General features: G+C 36.5%; 1 long non-coding RNA gene across 1 annotated transcript; it reads left to right on the top strand.

The window, feature by feature from the left end:
- Nucleotides 1–3,365: 3,365 nt before the first annotated feature.
- Nucleotides 3,366–14,228, top strand: LOC117291427. Its single transcript, XR_004519151.1, has 4 exons — nt 3,366–3,495; nt 7,441–7,613; nt 12,985–13,111; nt 14,195–14,228. It is a non-coding gene; the product is annotated as an uncharacterized LOC117291427 (long non-coding RNA).
- Nucleotides 14,229–24,438: the final 10,210 nt, after the last annotated feature.

The following is a 24,438-nucleotide window of genomic DNA, read 5'->3' as shown; positions in this document are numbered from 1 at the left end:
TTTTGATTAATTGCCATTAGTGTCCATTTAAAGCCATTGGACACTTTCGGAACAGAAAAATGGTGAAAGACTTGTCTTGAAATATTATTCAATGAAATGTTTTACTTCTTGAGAAAACTTTTAAAACAATATCAATTCGCGATATCGAGAATTACGGATTTATTTGATAACATGACACGGCGAAACGTGCGAAAACAATTTTCCCGTTATTTTCTCCAGACTCCGATGATCGATTGAGCCTAAATTTTCACAGGTTTTTTGTTTTATATATAAGTTGTGAAGCACGAAGTGTGGGCCTTGGATAAAATTGTTTACCGAAAGTGTCCACTGCCTTTAAACACTGCACCGATTTCTTCCATCACAAGAGTCATTATGGCTCTTCGGAACCCCCCAAATAGCTACGGTAGCTCAACACCCAACACCAATTAATTTCTTTGGCTGTACTTCTCCCTCCCCTGAAACCCGTCAACTTCAATCTATGGTAATGTTTGGACTGTCACATTTTGGCCATATTATTTGAACATTAACGTTAATTTTTCCTAACCTCAGTTACATTTTTATTTGAATAGAAGTCAACAACCTCCATGTCACAATTTGGGATTTTTCCCCACTATAGACACAGGGACAAGCGTCGATTGGCTCGTAACACCTAAAATGGATAACTACTGAAATGCAATCGGATATTGGCGACACTCTTCACTGTTTCTCAATCAGCTTGGTGGTGCTTCTTCTTGGAGTGGAGAGGGATTCCACCCTGGGCCGCCAAAAAAATAAATAAAAGAATTGTAGATTTCAAGACTCGTTCACGTGGCTCCCCCTCACACTGTGTTCTGAATTCTGTGAATAATGCTCAAATTAATCTTGACTATAAAATAAATCAGCACCCGAAGTATGTTTGTTTTACTGATGTTTGTTTGGAGTTTGTACATTTCCCAAATATCTTTGGTTCAACTTTCACCGAGTTGTATGCCGGTGGATTTTCATTTTCAGGACTCGGGTAAAGTTTGATGGAGACACTAGACTTGTGGACAAGTCGTTAATGGTCCCACGCGGTGAGACAGTCGAGTTGGAATTGCTGGTTGCCGACTTCTACTCCCCATCGGGCAGCGCGCAGTAGTAGTCGCGCAACCAGCAGTTCGCGCAGAGAGCATGCACCGCTGCAACTCGACTATCTCAGCGCGTGGGACCATAAACGCCTTGTCCACAAGTCTATGGAGACACTAAAACAATAACATTATTTTGTTATCACCGATGACATTGAGAAATCTAACGCTCGAAATGTGACCAAAGGAAATTTTGTTTAGTTTATTTGTTCATTGTTAGTTTTTACCTTACCCTACACCGAAGTGTGGTCAGAATTCTCTGGATAGTTTGACAAGGCTATTTGCATCGCTGCAAGGGTAGAGGGCGAATGATAAAATATCAGTCGCGATTCTGGCATGACCGCAGCTGGATGTCCTGTGGATCCGTCGCAGATTAGAACCGCGGGAATTTGGAATTGTTGTGCAGTACTTGCTAAAATGAAAGAATATTTGCAATGTTTAAAGTTGTACCTGATGAGCGGATGGCTCAAGATTGCTGAAATGAAAGAATATTTGCAATGTTAAAAGTCGTACCTGATGAGCGGATGGCTCATGTAATGTTTGCAATGTTTTAAGTTGTACCTGATGAGCGGATGGCTAAAGGTTGCTGAAAAGAAAGAATGTTTGAATATTTTGCAAAGGTCATAAAAATGACAATGTTTAAAAGTGTACCTGAAGAGCAGATGGCTCAAGGTTCCTGAAATGAAAGAATATTAATTTTGCAATGTTAAAAGTTGTACCTGATGAGCGGATGGCTCAAGGTTGCTGAAATGAAAGAATATTTGCAATGTTAAAAGTTGTACCTGATGAGCTGATGGCTCAAGGTTGCTGAAATGAAAGAATATTTGCAATGTTTAACGTTTTACCTGATGAGCGGATGGCTCAAGGTTGCTCAAATGAAAGAATATTTGAATTTAGTTTGCAACGGTCATAAAAATGACAATGTTTAAAGTTGTACCTGATGAACGGATGTGGCTCAAGGTTGCTAAAATGAAAGAATATTTGCAATGTTTAAAGTTGTACCTGATGAGCGGATGGCTCATGGTTGCTGAAATGAAATAATGTTTGCAATGTTTTAAGTTGGACCTGATGAGCGGATGGCTCAAGGTTGCTTAAATGAAAGAATGTTTTAATATTTTGCAAAGGTCATAAAAAATGACAATGTTTAAAGTTGTACTTAATGAGCGGATGGCTCAAGGTTGCTGAAATGAAAGAATATTTGCAATGTTTAAAGTTGTAAGAGCGGATAATTTGAGCGGAATTTGAGCTAAAATGAAAGAATATTTGAATAATTTGCAAAGGTCATAAAAATGACAATGTTTAAAGTTGTACCTGATGAGCGGACGGCTCATGGTTGGTCAAAATGTAAGAATAATGCATCGCTGCCAGCGTAGAGGGCGACTACTGAAGTTAAGTAGTGACCATGCTAGGAAGGCTTATGAGTAGTTAACATTTAATAAATGAATAAATAAACGGATCTTTGGAGGCGAGAGGGTAAATTGAAACTTCGTCCCTTCCCTCCCGCCCCTGCTTTCCCGTTGGTAGAGTGGTCGGGATTCTACACCAAATCACTTGTAGGCCTACCCATACCTAAACCTATGTGGAATCTGGAGTACTGTGCGATGGCGGCGATGTAATAGTTTACTATAAAATTATTATTAAGTAGGATTTGAAACTTTGCATGGTGGAAATACGATATAGAAAGGTGAACACCCCAATTCATTAGAGATGGTCATTACATGGTGTTACCGCAAACCTCTATAAATTATTCTTGTCCCCGATTTCTTTGTGACATCTAGCGCTCGAAATGTGACCAAATGAGGCGACAAACTACAGCAGTGGACATTTTCCTGAAATTTTGTTAAGTTTGTTCATGGTTAGTTTTTACCCTACCCTACACCTAATTAGTGTGGTCAGTGCTAATCGAATCATCTGGATAGTTTGGCAACCAATTTTGATTGTTTGAAAGTTCAACAACACATAAATGAAAGGGCGACCTCTCGAGGGTGATGTTGAAACACCTGTTGAGAGTTTGGCTTTATAGCTGTTGGTAGAAATGGTCACTCTCCCTCTGTTAAATCTGGTTAGTATTTGCATAGAGTGAATTTTAATCAAAGTAAACCCAATCACAGAGTATTATTTGAACACATGTGGTTGTATTTGATGTTACTTGCAAAATTAATTTGTGAAAATTGTGACCTTCTTCATGCGAATAAGAAATACTATTCCAATTCCAGGGGGTCCAGTTCTTCCCACAACAGCCAATGCGGGCACAGTCCAGCATCAATGGACGTTAGTAGAGCAGACGAACGAAACGGAATTTCTAGTTTTACCAGCTCTAAATCTGCCAACAGAAGATGATGTAGACCTTTTATTTCAGTGCAAAAGCTGCCCAGTGGATTTTTATCAACAGGTATGTTATAGTTTATGGGTGACATGTTGTGGTTGTAAAACATTTTGCTGATTAAAATGCTCTTGAAAGTTGTCTACTTCTGTTTTCACATCAAATTTTGATTCAAAACACATCTACCACTGTGTGTGCGGTCCTACTACTTGCCGTCAACTCCAGTGTGTGTGCATGTGTGAATGGTAGTGGTTGTAATTAATACACTCGCCTCCCTTGTATCAGTCATTTCACACTGCACAGCGTGGCTTCGATCTTGTGTTTTGATGTGACTGTATGCTCAAAAAATGTCCGTATCATGCCACCACCTTTTCATTCGTTTTTTAAATGAACTAGTCGGCCTATTATTTAGTTTATTCAAACTCAGAGTGGTATCTAGTTTATTTTTAATTAAAAGGAATCTTAATGAGATATTACTTTTGGTAAACAAAAAAGTGACTGAAAATATTTGGTGGCAGGAATTTGGAAACAGAAAAAATTTCCCTCAAGAAAAAAAGCTTCGAGACTAGACTGTTGACGGCTCCAATCCAACACTGCACAGCTAGTTCTATCCAGATTCAGTGCTCTCAAAGAGAGAAACAAAGTAGAAGAGGTTGTAGTTGTACTCTCATTGGGATTGGTGTACATGTAGTCGTATTTTTAAAACAGTCTTAAAATTGTTCCATGCTGTTTTAAAAGTAATACCAACTTGTTAAATTTAATTACTATTTAGTCACTTGCAATGACACTACGACATATGCACCACTATTACTATGTTTTGATGAACATGGAAGGTTGGTAGCACTTAATAAGGCAAACTATTAAGTTACATAATTAACTGGGAAAGATTTCCCTATATATATTGTCACCTCTTTTTCAGTTTCACTCATTTAAAAAATTACCGAAAAAGAGGTGGCAATTAGATATATAAAAATACAGAATTTACTAAAATGAATATCTTATTTGATTAAATACTAATTAAAGAATAAAGAAGTGGTGGCAAGATAATGGAAATGTTTCCCTTCCTGAGAATGTGAATGCGAAGCAAATTTTAGAATCACAGTCGTTTTTGCAGTGAATGTTCCACAGGAGTTGAACACAGCTCAACTGTTGGGAATTATTTGTGCGAATTTGTGACCTCAAAATTCATATTGTATAATTTGCATTCGCAGGAAGTATGAGCCAGGCTTCACACAGCTATTTATTTTAGTAATTAGTGAGATGATGAACATAGTTTATTATGAAGGCACTGGACACATTGGTAATTACTCAAAATAATTGTTAGCATAAAAACTTTCTTGGTAACGAGCAAGTGTTTTTTTACCCCAAATTTATTTGCCATGTTGTCGCTTGACTTTTTTTACAATTAAAAATACAATTTTTCCAACAGTTTGAAAATGATTTGGGTGCATATGACTCTTGTGCATATATTAAACGGTTGATTTATGTTCAAATATTCTGTTAAAGTGCATTCATAAATACCTAAGACAGTTTATCCATTCTGATTGGTCAAGAGGGTATCACGAGGGGTTGTTTTACCGGATGATAACACCAGTAAAAAGTGTTGAAACATGGGCGTGACACGCTAGCTTGCACCTGTGCGTATAAGACATTTTCTTCATTCCTATTGGTCGAGAGCAACGGCTGAAACAGTTGTGCAATATCACGCGATACGCGCGACACGCACAGCATCTCCTTATAAGGAGTTGTTTACCAGAGGGCCTTACCATTTCAAAGCTGGAGGGGTGTTGTGTTGAAAGAAATCATTAAACAATTATAATTTTTGCATTTATTTTATTTTGACCAAAAAGTGTTGATGTTTTGTTCGAAAAGGTATTTATGAATGGGAATCAAAGTGTGTTGAATCGGTTTTCAACTAGTGGTTTAAACCCGCCGAGGCCTGGTTCTTGATAATTTACCTCGACTTCGTCTCGGTAAAATTATCAAGTCCAGGCCTCTGCGCGGGTTTAAGCCACTAGTTGAAAACCTCTTCACCACACATTGATTCCCTTATTTAACAATTGTTGTCGTGAGGGGTCGTGAGTTGTCAGTTTTTAGTGCAACCCGGCCTGTGAGTATTTCAAGCTCTGGACTGCAGGGAGCCAAATATTAGCATGCTTCAGGCTTTCTGAGTCCAAAGGCTTTGGTTTTCAGTTACCATATAGAGTGGATTATTCAAGGTACATGGAGCCACATAAAGTTAGGCCTATAAAGTCATTTCCTTGTTGTTCCGGATTTTGTGAGGCTGTAGGTCAATTCAGGTCCATAAAGTTAATGCGTTAAATAGTTTGAAATCAAGGGGGAAAAGTACTTGCTTGTGCCAGGATGTCAGACACTTCGTACCTTTGCCACTTCGTACCCTGGACACTTCGTACCTTCGGGACACTTCGTACCGTACATAATTTCCATTGGACAATAAATAATTATTTTGATTTTCGGCTTTGGATGATGAGGTATTAATGACGTTAAGTATTTTTGTCTGTAAGCCATGGAATAAATCGCTTTTAAAATTAAACGTGGGTGTTGGCTGATTGGTACTTAGTCATTGTGTTGTGCTACAATAATATGCTGAAGTCATCAGGACATGCATGGTTCAACTTTTGGTAGTAAAACATTTCAGTACATATATATAAATCTCACTTTTTTATTTACTTTGTGTTTATTTTAATATACATCCAACAGCCCAAATGTTCAGTTCAAGATGTGGGAGGAAACTTTCCTTTGAACTTAGTATTTTTTATAGCTCCATGGTCACCCTACTACTGGTAGCAACAAATCTATGTGTCTGTTAGCTCATGGAGGTATTTTTACCTCCATGGTTAGCTCAACCCAAAAAAAGCTAAGTTTACATGTAGTTGTGATAATTGTAAACTCAAGTTACTGGGCAGAATGTCATGTAAAACTGTGGTCTGTGCTTTGATCTTTGCTTATTTTTGCTTCAGAGCAAAGAACTTTTTAAAGCAATCTCGACCAGCCGAATGGAATACCGAAAGTGGGACCCGCAGGCCCATGTTGAAGCAGTCTCAGTTACCCAAAGCGTCCCATTGTGTAAACCTAAGTATAAATTTGCATTCGGTTCAATGGTCAGGTATAACAAAAACCATTGACTGCGTATGCATGCTTTTGGTGTGAGGTGGACTACAGCAGTACAAATGCACACCTGATGTAGTTTGTGTTGGCTGTGTTATCTAGGTTGCTTGCTTGTGTACAGGTTTATCTGTCATAGTGGGGTGTGGCAGCGTGGTTTATTCAGTTGATGTTGATAAGCTTACACTAGTTTTATACACTCAATAATCCAAGCGGGATCAATCAGGTAGTCATTTGTACTCGGGAAATCATTAGTGGTGAATTACACCTGTAGAGATCTCAAACCACCCAGAACATCCAATTCCAAAGTAATGTTGTACTTGTACTACTACATGTAGGTAGGCCTGTATCGATGAAAACAATTAGTACACTGCTTAGATTGTATGGTGGACTGTATACATTTTGGTGGACATTTTAAGTAGCCACACACTGAGAATTTCAGAAATGTTGATCATTTCATGAAAAAGTTACGAGTAAGTTACGGTTTATTGAGGTTGGTTTTCTTACAAGTATGAGATAATTACCTATTATTTGAAAACAAGTAAACATTTTTTTTAAAACCACCATTTAAAGTTATTTTTGTGTAGTTAGTATTAAGACATCTGCTCTTACAGCAAGGAGCAAGGATATTAAACAATTTAAATCTTTATCCACCGCCCGAAGCAAAAATAAAAGAATAATAACACACTGACATTTCTACCAGTCATCTGATTTCCCTGTTGTGATCTTAAGTTATAAAATTATAAACTTTTGATTGGTATTTTGATATATTTTTATATTAAATTTTCACATCAGGAAAAAGAATTACTTGTATTTTTTAACATGACTAACAGAATGTTTAATTGAATTGAATTGAAAACTTAATTTATTTATTTATTTTGAATACAGTCGATGTATAGCACTGATGTAGTCCAAGATGGCGGCAAGTCACCATCGGAGGAGCAGGGGGGACCGCTACACCTCTAATATCAGCTCAACATCTGGCATCTTGGAGTACAGCTATGTGCATGATGCAAATACAAATGGTGCCCGTAATGGCAATGGCTTCACTGTACGCAAACGTAAGTAAAAAAAATAAAATGAAAACAGTATTGTTTTATTTTGAGTGTTCTTTATTTGTATCATACTACAGATGTTGATTTGAACCCTTACCTTTTTGTTTGTGGTTTTTATTCTCATATTATAAATATAAAAATAACATTTCACAATCATCAAGTAAATATATTTAGTTAAATTGTTTACTCTCAAAACAGGTTACGCATAAAAAGCACTTCGGCGGTTCTATGTTATGTTTTTGGTGTTTCCTTTTCTCTTTTAGGGATTTCTGTTTGCGTTTCCGTGTATAATTTATAGAAATAAAATGATAAAGTTAAAGGAACACGTTGCCTTGGATCGGACGAGTTGGTCTATAAAAAGTGTTTGTAACCGTTTTTTAAATAAAATGCATATGGTTGGAAAGATGTTGTGAAAGTAAAATACAATGATCTACACAAACATGCCTCGAAATTTCGTGGTTTTCCTTTTACTGTGCGAACTAACACGGTTGACTCTCATAAATGGCCCACCATGTTAGTCGACGAGGTAAAAGGAAAACCGTGCAATTTCGAGGCATGTTTGCGTAGATCATTGTATTCTACTTTTAAAACATCTTTCTACCCATATTCATTTTATAACAAACGGTTACAAACACTTTTCAAAGATCAACTCGACCGATCCAAGGCAACGTGTTCTTTTAATAACAATCCTGAGTAAATAGGGCCATGTCAATAGAGTACTGGATAGAAGGTTTTACTTTTGAGATTTTGGTTTCTGAGAGTAAGAAACTTTCTCTGTTTAATTCCTCATAAAACTAAAAGGTATTTGCTTTGTTAACATCGTTTAAAATTTATGTCATGATTGAATATTCAATCAAATCAATGTCAACACAACAGTTCGTCATCTAGACAGGGTGATTCAGTATGATTCAGATTGGTTCATGATGATTCAGATTGATTCAGGGTGGTTGAGGCTGGTTCAGGATGAATAGGTTTTAAATTTCCACCAATTAGTGATTTGTCCCTTCCTTTATTGTTGTCGGTTTCGTTTATCCAGATCATTATTCATTTATGTATTTATTGCGAATCAATAAGCAAAACAAATGACTGCATAGTTGACAAAACCTTGAAAATACATTATGTTAGGGAAGGATTATTTTGTATAGGAATGTTAACACATTCAGACAAGTAGGCGTCAATTTATTTCTAGAACCAAGCTTGTGCCAATTTGGCTTACAAAAACTCTAAAATATGTCGCAGACACTTTGCTTAAAAGATTATTGAAAGTCTTTTAAATCCAACAAATACTTGTCTAAATTCTATTTTTGTTGCTGGTAATGTTTTTCTAAAAAAAAAAAACAGTGCGGGTGCTTTTGTTTATGACGTTGTATCTGATGGTAGGGCTTAAAAAATGAGTTTTCTTTTTACTTACTTAGTTTGTGGCATGTTTATTTGTTAGTTTTGGCTAATGATTGATATGAAGTGATCATGCTCGTAAGGAATAGAAATAAGTCATCAACATCTCCCACCAAAGTTTAGTTACTATTTTTTAAAGGATTTTTAATAGAGCAAAGAATTCAAACTTAAAAAAAAAAAAAAAATGATGAGGAAGAAATAAAATGTACAGTTTTTCACTTTTCAGAATAAAGATAAATTTGCCAAATCTAAAATAATAAAAAAATCATGGGGTAACGTCAACGAGCACATTATTTTGAACCCACAAGGCCATCTGGTATAAACTTGATAAATGTTTTCTACATGTACATCCCCAAAGATCTTTAAAAAAACTCCTATTAAAAAAAAAAAAAAGACAGAAAAAAACCAACAAGAAAAAACCCCAGAAGAAGTTCAAGATGAGATTCCCCACTTGAAATTTAACGACAAGAAATAAAATACATGGAATGACATTTCACTCAGTCTGTGTGTTTATATTTCTAGTTAGAAATTAACTGACATCCTCTAAACCTCTGTGTTTAAAACACGAGCATTGAAACTTTATTAATCAGACAAGCAATGAATGTGGTTTAGCTTTTATGCACACATTAAATTTTCTTCATAACATCAGGCCAAACGAAAAAATAATTCTGCTTCTACCTACATGTACACATGCAGTTACCCTACCAACCCTGATGCAAGGTTTTTTATTTTGTTATTTACAGACTTGTGTTCAGAAAGGTTGCTTTGATTTTTAACACATACAGCTCGTTTGACAATATTTACTGTTTTCAGGGCTGGAATTACACTTGAGTTCACCGAGGCCATGGCCTCTGTTTCCTTTGGTAGTGGACTTGGTGCCCCTTCAAAACTTTAAAGTTCTCATTGCGAAATGAAAATGGCCTTGCCCTTAGATTACAGCATGTTTCATTTATCGTGCAGTTTACATTGGACGGCGTAGAAAAGATTTTTGTTTGGGGGCCGACCTAATTTTCAGTTTGACCAATTAAAATGTCCTCGTCTTATTAGATGGCTGGCATGTTATCAGAAGTAGATTTGTTTTCTTCTTTGGCTTATAATGCAGATAATGTGCATGAAGCACTTAAACAAAATTAAATAATTCATAAGACTCTATTAATTAATCTGGTCGATGATTACTTGTTTATCACTAAAGCAGAGATTAAAAGGAAAAACTTCCTATCGCAAATATTGACTCAAAAGACTGACAGCTGACACTCCCCTAAATTAATTTTTCATACCTGACGCCCAGAAAAACAACCAAAGTGCAGGTTTTGATTTCCTTGTCTCTGAGAGGTTTTGACCTTCTTAGACATTGATTACAACAAGTCAGACATAATTATTGATGTTCAGCTCCAGGCGAGTGTTTATCCTACCATATACAGCCAGTCACCTTTGGTTCTGACTTATTTCTCACTCCCATCGCCCCTCCGCTGTCGTTATGAATTCTGAGACATGGGCATCTGTTGCTTTTTCTCTTCGACATGGGATATATGTCAACAGCCAGTCGTGTAGGACTGGATTGCATGCCATTCATAGCTGTACGTGGTGGGTGAGAGCTTGGAAAAAAAAAAACTGTCTATCTACTGGAGGCGGGTCCCTTGGCGTTTGGGTCTGGAGTGCAAGTTGGTTCACGGGTCTGGGGCAAAGGATTTCAGACTTCTTCAGAGTGCCACGTGTCTGGCTGTGTTTATTGCTCCATGCTTATCGTCACATCCGAGGCTCTAACCCACTCTCTGACAATGAACACCAGAGCTTGAGTTCGGTGCACTATACTGCTCAGCCATGATACTTCTAAATCAATGTTAAAAGTGGTCGCAATTTCATAAAGCTGTTAAGCAGAAAATACTGCTTAGCAAGTTTCTTTGATGAGCAAAAATTGAGTGGGGCGTCAGTTGCAACAATCCTAACTTGATTGAATTTTGGCTGGTACCCAATTTCTGCTGAGCAAGATTGGTCTGTGCTAAGCATATTTTTGTGCTAACAGGCTTTATGAAATGTTGCCCAGGTCTTATTGGTTCCATTTGGACACCCTGATGTTTATTAGTTAGCACATTTCCGCCGTGTCCCCCTCCCCCTCCCACTAGATGGTATTGTTCTGCTGAATATGGGACATACAAGACAACAAATCAAATAATAATGCTGCATTTGCCAGCATTTGCTTAACGCAGGGAGGTCCGTTGGCCAAATGCCAGTAGAAATCGCGGCGGACCAGCTGAAACACCTTGCCAACTGGTCCGGCTGACCAGTCAAAAATGTCGGCAGCGGTACTACAGAACTATGACTATTTTTTGTACTATTTTCAGGCTCGAATAAAACGTAAAAACATTCACTCAAGGAGTCAAGGTTTGGGTAAAACGTAATAAAAATTACTCGAAGTGCCGCTGAACGCTGGCAGACTTCCGACGATCACGCATATACACAGCGCAAAATCCCATCATGCAACGCAAAGGCTTGTAGTCTTCGCATTAGTTCACGTGTGGCAGAAAGTGTAAGAAATACTGAACGCTAGAGGGCGTTTCAGAATATTCGATAGCGTGGGAATAGACGCCCTCTATTGGTGAAAGTACGCGATAGCTTACAAAACTAGCTTCAATCGCCTTGACAGAAGACCACAAAGCAAAACACATTCTGTCAGCAGCATGGTCGTCAATGGAGCAGATTTGCGTGTGGGAATAAAAGAGTCTAGCGTGTTTACGAAAAACGAGCGAGACGGTGAGGCTTCATTCAACACAAATTACCAAGTTAGGATACTCTGGATGAGCAAAAAGGAGTATTTAATTGTGTTTAGTAAAGTTCTTCCGTCCTGATTTTTGGTAATTTTGTTGGGCGATCTTGTTTATTGTTCCAATCCATTGTTTTTTTTTGGTCACATATAATGCGCGGTTGTTTGGGGTTTTTTGCGGGTTGATTTCAAGAAAGACCTGGGTTCTAGAATGCAATCATGTGTTAAACAAAGGCGCAGCTGTTTTTGCTGCTTTTAAAAATGTTTTTTAAATGAACATTTTGTTCACAAAACAGACGCCGGCACCGACCATTCCATACACATAATTGAAAAAAAATATTGTCTAACTAGTATGCTTCATCATGGATGTTGCAACTTTTTTGATGTTTACTTTTTGTTGGGGGTTTTTCTGGACGAAAGTGGGAAGATTTTGGGAACTTTGGTACGATGTATTATGTTTATGAATACTTATTAAAACTACAATAATAGGCAATGTTTATACATGATAAAATAACTCGAGCGATCGCACGTAACCCTCCCCCACAGTAGATTTGAAGGCAGTACATAAAAAGTTAATGATATTTTAACAGTCGGTTTTAAAGTGTGTTATAGTAAAAACACTATTTTTTTTCTTCATAAAAAAGTTCTTCTTACTTAGGAATACTTTTATGTCGAGTGCTTACAATAAACTGTGGACTAAAAAAAACTACTTAAATAAAGACATTTTAAATTTTGCTCTGACAAATAATTTGACCTGTTTTTAAATTAATTTTAATAACATTGTTATTACATTTTTAAGGATAAAATACTCTAACATTAATGAGCCCTCTTACGAACACAATAACTTGGTACACATAAATAAAGTATGGCTTCCAGTGCAGTTAAGTTTACGTTGCAATTCATGTTGAATTTTGAAATAGCGACGATCGGAAATCGAGCAGTTGGTATACAACAGTATACTATTAGTTAAAAAAAAAAATAACATAAAAAAATTGATGGACCAGTCAAAAACCTGGCGGACCAGTGAAAAATCAAGCCAACTGGTCCTGCTGGCCAGTTGAAAAAAAAGTTGAGGGCAACCCCTGTTTGCTCTGCAAAGCAGTTAACACGGACAGTTTGGTGAAAAGTTTTGTGACTGTTATGAATCTCCCTGTCAAAATTCTTTTGTTTTAGGTGTTGTGATCTTGCTCATAAGTATTGATATATCGATTACTGTTACAGGGCCTTAGCTCAATTGCTATGCGCCAAGCAGAGCAATCACTCAGCGGAGAGCATTGGGGTATATCTACGTAAAGTGAAGCAAGCTATCTCCACAACGGCAGCTCGATTCTCTGGATTTATGCAACACGTAAGTTATCAAATCTGCATTATGTTAATGGTGCTGCTTCAGAGAAAATCAAGCTGACCTGGGTTATTGTACAATCAATCAATCAATCAATCAATCAGCCAATCATTCAATCAATCAGTCAATCAGTCAATCAATCAATCAAGCTCTATCAGGTTCCACCTACTTTGTATAATCCAGATTAGCCGGCAAGGTTATTGAAGAGCAGATATAGTCCAACCTTGTCCATTTTTTATTAATAAGGTATATGAATTCCACTCCCACTTGTATTGTTTTTTTGTAAAGGTTGCTTATGAAAGGCTAATATTAAAGAGCCATTAATATTGCTGAGTATTACATTGTTTCTTGCTAGAGTGTTGTTAATATCTCAGAGTACATTTGGTTGCCGGAGTGTCGATACAAATATCAGAGTAAAACACCTTTTCGCAAATACTGGGGTGCGTGCGTAAAGCTTGGAATTAGGTGCATAGTGGTCTAGCTGGTGATCAAATTTTATCCATATCTATCCCACAATGCACCTCATTCAACAGTCTGCGCTTGCGCAGTGGTATTTGCGAAATGCATCTTGCCATATTGTTGTTAAATGAGCAGTGGTGCCATACTTAACTGCCTCAAAACTTCTGCGTGACAATAGAATATTGTCAAAAGGAAATGCACTACAACAAAGTAATCCAACTAACTCTTAAAGGCAGTGGACACTATTGGTAATTACTCCAAATAATTATCAGCATATAACCTCACTTGCTAAAGAGTAATGGGGAGAGGTTGATAGTATAAAACATTGTGAGGAACGGCTCCCTTTGAAGTGACGTAGTTTTCGAGGAAAGAAGTAATTTTCCACGAATTTGATTTCGAGACCTCAAGTTTAGAATTTGAGGGCTTGAAATCAAGCATCTGAAAGCACACAACTACGTATGGCAGGGGTGTTTTGTTCTTTCATAGTTATCTCGCAACTCCGACGACCAATCAAGCTCAAATTTTCGCAGGTTTGTTATTTTATCCATATGTTGAGATACACCAAGTGAGAAGACTGGTCTTTGACAATTACCAATAGTGTCCATTGTCTTTAAACCTCTGTATTTCTAGGATGCGCAAGAGTTTCTCTGTCAGTGCCTGGATCTTATTCTTATTCTTATTCTTATTCTTTATTCGGCCAATAAACAATTACAAATACAAGCAGACAGTATGACAAATAGATAATATTATAAGTACATGTATCAAGGTAAATACAAAGCAAGAAAAACAATAAGGGCACAGGAAATTATAAAACGACCCTAATGTGATGGCCAGGATCAACAAAGTATAATTAAACACTGTAGCTCGAAAGCCTGTTAATCCAGTCACATAGGGAAGCAAACACACTATATTAAATACTCTCTTTGGAAAATAATAAAAATTTGAAATAAATATTAATATAAATAATCTGTTTACACAAAGCACAAATTAAAATAACAAAACCAAAACCAGAAATTAGACAAGCAAATAGCAAATAAATAAATAAACAAATACATGTAAATAGTTAATTAAAACAAATAAATAAAAAGTATTAACAAATGAATTAATAAATAATTAGAAAAGTACATTTAAAAAGGAGATAAAGCAACAAATAATTCAATAAAGGGATGGATTTAACAAAAAATAGGTCAATCAACGAAAAAGTTAATCAAGCAATCACCTTTTCCACTTAAACTCTTACATCAATAAACAGAGGTTTGAATATGAATAAAACAACAAAACAACAAAACAACAACAAAAATTCAATATATGGCTAAACAAATAGGTGAATCAGTAAATGAATAAATAACAAAAAAATAAAATAACAACAAACGCAACGGAAATGAGCTCTTTTCCAACATAAATATATCCAAAAAAATAAATAATGGATTAATAAATATAAATAAATAAATATAAATAGATAAATATATCAAACAATAAATAAATAAATAAATAAATAAATAAATAAATAAATAAATAAATAAATAAATAAATAAATAAATAAATAAATAAATAAATAAATAAATAAATAAATAAATAAATAAATAAATAAATAAATAAATAAATAAATAAATAAATAAATAAATAAATAAATAAATAAATAAATAATAAATAAATAATAAATAAATAAATAATAAATAAATAAATAAATAAATAAATAAATAATAAATAAATAAATAAATAAATAAATAAATAAATAAATAAATAAATAAATAAATAAATAATAAATAAATAAATAAATAAATAAATAAATAAATAAATAAATAAATAAATAAATGAACAAATAAAAACCAAATTTATATAAACAAGATGAAAGGAAAATAAAGGATCTAAAAACAAAAACAAAAACAAACAAAAAACTAGTAGGTTTGTTGGGATTGAAGGTCATGATAGTAAATAGATAATTTGTTACAAAAAACATTCAAAGTATCCAGGATAAGTGAGTCTTTTAAGTACGACGGCAAGTTGCTCCATAACCGAGGAAATGAATGAATTGGCGTGTACTTAAGAGCTTGAGTTCTGGCATAGTGGTGGTGAAATGTGGTCAAGTCTAAATGGCGGGTGTTGATTATAGTGTTACACTTTATGGCATCACAGTCAATAAGTCCAAACAAAGACTTAATGGTGAAAACAATAATGTGCTGCTGTCTCCTGTAAGGAAGGCTCATCCAGTTGAGTGATTTTAACCGTTGCTCATAAGGCATGTCACCTCGCCGTTGCTTCAAACACATTCTGCTTGCCCTACGTTGTACCCCTTCTAACTTTGCTGATAAAGTGGCAGTGTATGGGTACCAGGCTGGTAATCCATACTGTAAGATAGGCAGAACTAGCGATATGTAAAGGCACCGAAGAGCATGTGAAGATGACCCACCAGCAATCTGCCAAATGAAACCAAGAGTTTTGTTTGCTTTTGATACAATAGTATTGACATGATCGTTCCAGTTCAACTTGTTGTTAACAGTTATCCCGAGGTATTTATATGAAGATACAACACCAAGAGCACTACCTTGGAGTGTGTAAAGAGGAAGATGCTCGTCGTTGGGAGTTCTGCAGCGAGACATATGCATTACTTTTGATTTGTCTTTGTTGATCCTCATACCATTTTCTGTGCTCCATTGATTGAGCATAGAAAGGTCAGACTGTAGAGATTGTTCATCAGCTGGAGTTTTGATTGGCCGGTAAATGAGGGTGTCATCAGCAAAAAGAAGAGAGGTTGCAGATAGGTTTTTCGAGATGTCACTTATGAAAAGGTTGAAGAGAAGCGGACCGAGGACACTCCCCTGAGGAACTCCAGATGCTACTGGTGCCCAAGAAGAGACGCTTCCACGGTAGGTAACTCGTTGTTGTCGATTAGTGAGAAAGGACTTCAGCCAGTTCCACGTGGGGCCACGAATGTTAAAGTTACGAGCCAGCTTGTTAAGAAGAATGTGGTGAGGCATGAGGTCGAAAGCCTTGCTGAAGTCTAGGAAGATGATGTCAAGTCGAGGTGGATGTGGCTTGTCGAGAATACTTGCCCAGTCATGAGTTGCATTGATGAGTTGGGTAACACATGATTTCTTAGATGTGAAACCATGCTGCTTCTCATTAACCAGACATAAAGAGTTCACATGTTTATTAATATTTTCTGCTATTGCTCTTTCCAATACCTTGCAAACTACTGATGTTAATGCAACGGGTCGATAGTTAGTAACGCAGTTGCGACTGCCGGCCTTGAATACTGCGGTGATTTGTGAGAGTTTCCAATCCTTAGGAACGGAGCCTTTCATAAGAGATGAATTCATCACTCGCAGTAATGGTGGTACAAGTGGGGTCTTTGCAGCTCGAAGAATTGATGATGAGATTGTGTCTGGACCAGGTGCCTTGTGAGATGACAATGAAGATAGGGCCTTAGTCAGCCATTCAAAGGTAACTGTAAATTCAGGCAGCTCGGGTATTGGCAGGGAACACGACGGAGGGGTCTCTGTGCATGTTACAGCTGGAGAATGGACAGAGGTAAAAAAGTCATTGAAGGCTTGGGCGATTTCATCCGGCTTATGGATGAGTTTACCGGCAGACTGAAAAGCAGCGAGGCAGTTGGACTTTCTTTGATCCCGAACAAAGCACCAGAAGCTTCTCTTGTTGTCGGATGCAGCAAATAAGCGATTGACATAACACCAATATGAAGATTTTGTCAAGTTCTTCACTTTGTTCCTACCTTGTTTGTAGTTCAGCCAGGCAGATGGAGAGTTTACTCGTTTTGCTTTGGTAAACAGGGTGTGTTTTAATGAGATGAGTTTTTTCAGTTCTGCTGTTATCCAAGGGGATGATTTGAAGTCATGCACTCTACGATCTCTCGCTGGACATGCCCAGAAGGAGCAATTATTTTTTTGGCAATTATTTTTTCTCTCTTGAGAATACTCTTTTTTTTTTTTTACTTTCGGCTCTGGCTCAACAAAGTTCTAAAATATTTTTTCCGTTTTGTATTCCTCCCCGTTTTGTGGCCACATAACATTCAGTTGGGAGGGTTCTGATTTTATGCTATATGATATTATTCTAGAACTCTTGTATATAAGATACTCTCGTATCTTGTAAAAAAACCTTTATTTTATTCCTGAGACGATGTGATTTGTTGGGCTGCTTCTAGTGCGGGTGTTGTGCTGACATTTGTTTCCTTTAGTCTTTAAGTGACTGTTTTATTGTGTCCTGTATTGTGCATTGTATTTTTATAATTGTGTGCTATGTTACTGGAGTGTTAAAAACAGTACAGGAGATCTTGTTAATGTCATAATGTATTCCCTAATTTTGAACGATATATTGTGTATTTTGAATATCTTTTTAAGCACGAGATCCAAGGCAATATCTATTGTAATCTGTACATGTATTGAGAATGTTCTCCTTTTTGGAGTACTTTCGGCTCTTCCTCAAAGTTCTCAAATGTCAGAATTTTTTTCCCACATACAAGGTAGACTGGACTTCACTCAGACTCGACTGCACCTCAATAATTCTGTGTTAGCGAATGCATTTATATATCTTATCTATCACTTTTTCTATAATTTTTAATTGTTAATGACTATGTTTTATCTTTAAATTATTCTAATATACATCATAAACTCTTGATGTCACTTTTTGTAAACTTAATAATTGTTACCGGACTTGTTGTTTGGTATTTTTTAATAAAACCAAAAAGAAACAAAAATAATGTGATTTTTGGAGAAGTTTCCTTCTCTATAAAAGTAAATTCATTGCCATACTTTTTCAATTTTAAAATGTTAATTGTCACAATTCAATATTTGTATCAATTGTTTTAAACTTTTCCATATTTCAGTATTTCTAACCCTATCGGGTCGATCCAGGTTGAGGTATAATGCCGTGTCCAAATTGGAGACTTTGGCTACAGCTACGGCTAGATCAGCGCGTCTGTCAGTGTTGAAGAATGGCCGTAGCTGTAGCCGAAGTCGCCAATTCGAACACGGCCTAACTTAGAGAGGTTTGCGGTGACAACATGTGAATATCTCTATGTGACTAGTGTTGGTTCCGAAAAGAACCGGTGGTTAGGGACTCCTATTAACGATTGTTATAATTTGTCCATGTTTCAGTCATTCTAACCCGATCGGGTCGATCCAGACGGCGCTGGAGCAGTTCTTCAGAGAGGAGGGTATAGAGTATGCCTGCGGAGAATGTGACTGCAAGCAGGCTATAGTCACGCATAAGTTCACTAAGCTACCAAGGTAATAGAAGTTTTTGTTGGGATGTGTTTTTTGTGATGCTGATTGGAAGCTGTTTGTTGCTGTTTTCTTAGCAACTAGGCAGTGCATTCAGCTGAACTTTTACATGTGACTTATAATGTATATTAATTATTTCTTTATAATTTTGCCTATAAATCAGCATTTAATGGACAAAACCCAATATGAGTGCCAGTGTCTTTAAAGATTGATAATATTGAAGAATTATTTATTTTTGTCATTTACAAAATATTGTTTTTATATTGGGTTATAGTAGCCCTATTTTGTACCTAGATTGAGGATTTATGTATATATATGTCTTGCCTTTTTAAATACCTTTGTTCATTGGTGTTTGTGCATGTTTTTTCATGCCCTGATGTCCATCTGTGTACTGTTTTTTTTTCACCAACTGTTACCACTGTGCAATTATCCTAGTATAATCCTAGGTAATCGAAGTAACAGAACAGCAAACCCTGTTTTTTTTACCTTCATTTTCCTCCTTGCTGAGAATTTCATGTTGTCAATAGTAATGATAAATTGGTATAAGAGTTGTCTTCAGAAAACCTTTTTCAATTTATCATCAATTGCAAAGCTTTTGATGGCAAATTGGTCCAATGGTGCTCAATCAAAGGTAGTGCTGTCTTTCATTTTCACTTTTTTTTTCTAAAGAATTGATAAATTTGTCTTCGTAAACCTGTTTAAATTCATCATTGTCACTTACAAAGCTTTCGAATGCAAATTGGTCCAATGGTTTTCAATCAGACATGTTATGTCTTTCATTCTCGCCTTTCCAAAAACCGCAACCTTACAAGCGGACACTGAAGATCGCAAGAACTATGTCTCGAGTCATTCTTAATTTCTGCAACCGTTATAAATTATAAGTGGTGACTGATTGTTTTCCAATAAATCGCAGAGCAAACCAATCAGCTTACAGAAAACATTTTCCCAACATGTATTCTCCTGTCCTTGTTTGATTATTTGATCATTCATCACCTCTGTCCGACCTGTCAAACCAAATGAGTTTTCTGTACTTGATAGTGGGGCAATTTATCTTGTTCTTTCAGGGTAATTATCATTCATCTTAAGCGCTACAAATTTGACGCCTGACGCCTTCCAGTACTCCAAGCTCCGTCGCCGCATCCTCATACCCAGGTACTTGTCTGTCCACTACCACTGCACCAAGGAAACCCAGAGTCCAACCTCTCTCCTAAAGTCATTAGTCAACGGGACGTCATCTCCAAGGCCACAACAACTCAATGCCGAGAGAACTCAAAGGTTGTCCCTCACAGCCCCGTCGACGAGGGAATCTAATTGGTCTGCAAGGAGCGAGTCGTTTAAGCCCTCGCGCTTCAGTTTTGCGCCCTCAAGGAAGAGGCTGAACTATGACGACAACAGGTACTTAAATATTTTCTCATCATCGATGTGATTTCATGTCACTCAATAACTATTTATCTACCAGCCTAATCAAGTCAATGAGGTTAGGTTGGGTTTTTGTTTTTGGTGTTGCCATGCAAAGTTCAGAATGTAACTTTTGCACTGACCGTATGCGAAGCGTGATACATTGACACTCACAATACTCAGAGTGCAATATGAAAACTGTGATTGGGTTATCGCCTGATATCACACTCTGGTTTGATTGGATTATTAGTGCATACTGGAAAGTAATATAGTAGAAACAATAATACATGGCACCCTGAACTAAGATATTGACAAAATGGAGAGCCCACCAACACAGGGTTAGCAGGCCTGTATGCTTTGTTTGTGAAAGGGCACCGGCACCAAGGCATTTTTCCCTTGGTAATGGTGCACCTTATGTGGAAATTGTAAATTACTTGAGCATTTCAAAGGCAATGACCAGAGGGGCAATCGCCCTCGTTACCTTTCGTGAAGTATAAGGCCTTGAGTGCTGGCACGTTAATTTGGAGTTCGTTGGTTCAAATCCTGCTCCCGGAATCATTAAAAAATATACCTGATCGGTTTCCCTTGTGGTTTATTATTTGATATTATACATGTACATTACAAGACTTAAAATTGTGGTTTTAATTGATCGTTGTTCATATTGTATACTTTTGTTTGAATATTGTTGAACGTTGATAAGGCATTAATTTATGTAAAATGCCTGTCACATGTCATTTGATTTCTTGTTTATGAAATGTTTCTTATTTTGGTTTGTAAATTTATAAACATATTTTTCCCTCAATACTATTTAAATGGATGCTTTTATCTGTCACCCTCATATTGAAATATGCTTTTTTCATTCATTGTTTTCTTCCAGGTTATTTTGTTAAAATTCAAAACCCATTGCAGACTTCTAAGTTTTGTTTGTTTTTATCTGTCATCCTCATATTGAAACATGTATGCATTTTTCATTTATTGTTATCTTCCAGATGATTTGTATAATTCAAAACCCATTGCAGACTTCTTATATGTTTAAGTTTTGTCCTTTCAGATGACTTCCTCTTTTTGGATTTTGATTTTCCTCCTTTATATTTCACTTTCTGTGTACAAAAGTACAGGAATATTATCTTTTCCTCTGTTTTTCTTGCCTGGTTTTCTCTTTTCCTCATTTTTGTCATGGATAGTTAATACTAACATGCCTGGGGTTGATTTCACAAAGAGTTAGGACTCGTCTTATCTCGAGTTAGTACGAAACTCGTCCTAACTTAGGATAAATGTAAAGGTCTGCATGCTACAGTGCAGGTTTGGGACTCGTCCTAAGTCCTAGGATTAGTCTTAAGTTAGGAAGAGTTTTGTGAAATCGACGGTTGGTATGTCTTGTGCTTCTTTATCAATGTTGTTTTGAGACTCGTATACGTAGCTTGCTTTCTATTGTAACAATCGCTTTGTGTATATTTGTTTATTGTTTTATGTTTTGAGTTGCGCAAATGTTGCCATATAAATGTCTCGTATTATTATTGATACTATAGTTTGGGTGTATTAGCTCATCAATTAGATTAGAATAGGAGCTTTTACATCATTATCCCCCAATTAGGCCTAGTTAGAGTGTAAGGTTAGACGTCACATTACATTGATACCACTGCTTATTAAGTTTTCTTCACTTTTAATACCTTTATACTATATCCGATTTTTGTTTTTGGCCTGTGGTGTCACTGTTGGTGAATTTATTGCCGCTTTGTAAATGATAAATAGGTTAAATATGTATATAATGGAGGTTAATATATTTGTTTTCAACCCTTACCTGACAATATGCAAACAATTGCGATAGTAGAATATATATCAAGACAAGTTCTCAACTTAATGTAATCATGTAACCAGTAAGTAGATTATACACATGGTGTTACGGTAAACCAAATATAAATTGAGAACAAAACATGTGACAATTTGTTAATTGATTTTTTTTCTCCTCACTTTTTGTGGCAGTAAACAACCAAGGCAAACCATTCTCCTGGAAAGTAACACAGACTCAGACGATGACGAGACCAAAAAAGTCTTAGAGATGAGTAAAAAAGAGTCAGAGAGAAAAAAGCGAGAGGCAGATGAGAGGTTGCGGCTTGAGGAAGAAGAATTGAAAAAGGTTTGATGTCCCCCCACCCCCTTCCAAGTTTATTTTTTGTGTTAGCAAGGCAGGTTTAATACCTTGAATAGGAAGAAAGTATCTGTTTTAGAAAGTCAGAATGTTTTTATGTGGACATTAATTTTTTGCCAGCAACCCGCTTGGGCTTGGGATAAGGCTCTGTTACTTGAAAAACATTTTACTAATATTTGAGATTGCCAAAAATTTCAACTAATTTTAGTAATGAAAATGAGTATTTGACCCACTGCATCATTGTCAGTTAAGGCTGCTGATTGCAGCATTTGCCATTATGGGAGTAAAATTGCATATGAATTTTATGGTAGGCATTTAAAAATCTGTTTTTAATGGATTGAGTGTCACCTAATATGTTCACTAACTGCACAATCATGGAGGAATTCATTGTACAACACTCTCAAAATGGCGCAACAAAGATTTTCCTGATCATCAAATTTAAGTTCTGGTGGTTAGGTCATCGAAGTGTGTATTCAAATTCCGGTCGGGACACTATAAGTGGGTACCAGCTAGGGTAGAGGTTGATACTGTGTATGAAAAGCCCTTAGAGCATAGGGTTGCCCAGGTTGTATACCCCCAAGGGAGCTGAGACAGATTAAAAGAATGTTATGGCCAATTGACCAATGCAATAATGTAAAGCGCCTTGAGAGGGTTATTGTGAAATGTGCTCTATAGAAGAACTAGTTATTACTACAAATATTATTATGACATGTGTTGTATTCTTTATTTATTTTACTTATCAAATAATAAACCTCAAGGTAAACAGACAGGGCATTTTTTTCTTTGCTCAATCCCAATATTTTTTTTGTTTTACTGGTAGGAATCCTTGAGAAGATGACACTCTGAGATGTGCAGGAAGATGTGTGGGGAGGCAGCCCACCTGCAAGGCCTCCCCTGAAATGGCTGCTGAAGAGACACGAGTACATAAAGTGCCATAGAAGCTTTACTGAAATTAGTGAAATATGCCATCATCCTGCAATACACACATGGTAAGTTGCAGTCAAGTTTGTTGTTATTCTATCTTTAAATATATTAGCTTACGACAGGGCCCAATTTTATGGCTCTGCTTACCGTAAGGACAGAATCAAGGTTACGGAGGTTACGACACGCGTATTTCACGGGTTAGCGGTGAATTTTGGCTTCTGCGCGTGCGTACTCCCTGTTACTAGGCATTCTACACTTACAAGGCTAGGGCAGAAACTCGGCGCTTGCTCGTAAGCAGAGATTCGTGATCGTTAGCACAGAATTCTGCAGTAAGTAGAGCCATGAAATTGGGCCCAGTACCGCTAACAAAAAAGTTTTACTGAACTCCTGTATTTGAGATTTGCGTCCAGAATTAAAACAGTTTTCATTTTAATGATTTTGTTGTGGCATGTTATGGCCACGTTTCTGCGACTGCCTAGCGCCAACTTTATGGTGTGTGCCAACCAATAATGTCTGTAGGTATGCATGAATATATTCAGGGTGTTTCATTGTCACCAATTGAATGATTTCACTGTTTTTCTTTATCAGAATGCCTCGTGCGATCATAACCCCAGCGGTGCGTTTTGGCGGTTGTAACCAATAATTTTTTTGGTTGAATTAGCCAACGGTTAATCACAGGCCAATAATCAAAATTTGTATTGGTTACTGTCGCCAAAACACACCTCTTGAAGTGTAACTTTGAAATATCCTATATTGCTTTTTTAAGTTAATCCTGTGATTGATCCATCTTATGGTGAAGACTATACAGAGCGTACTGTAAAAAGAAGCATCAAGATAGAGCTACTGGTCCCCTCTCAATGTTTTTTGATCTTGCGGAATGCTAATTGCATACAGTTTTAGGTCATCATATAAAAGCATGATTCATTTGAAATGTTTTGCATCGAAACACAGGCAATTTGACACCCATGTACTTTAAACATAAATGTTTTTAATAAATGGATTAAAGGAGCACGTTGCCTTGGATCGGTCGAGCTGGTTTTTGAAAAGTGTTGTAACCGTTTGTTATAAAATGCATTGATCAGAAAGATGTTTTAAAAGTAGAATATAATGATCCACACAAAGTTGCCTCGAAATTTCGTAGTTTTCTTCATACCTTGTCGACA

The sequence above is a fragment of the Asterias rubens genome, chromosome 6, assembly GCF_902459465.1.
Source record: "Asterias rubens chromosome 6, eAstRub1.3, whole genome shotgun sequence".
Lineage (NCBI taxonomy): Eukaryota > Metazoa > Echinodermata > Asteroidea > Forcipulatida > Asteriidae > Asterias > Asterias rubens.
This window is presented reverse-complemented; position numbering and strand designations above follow the sequence as displayed.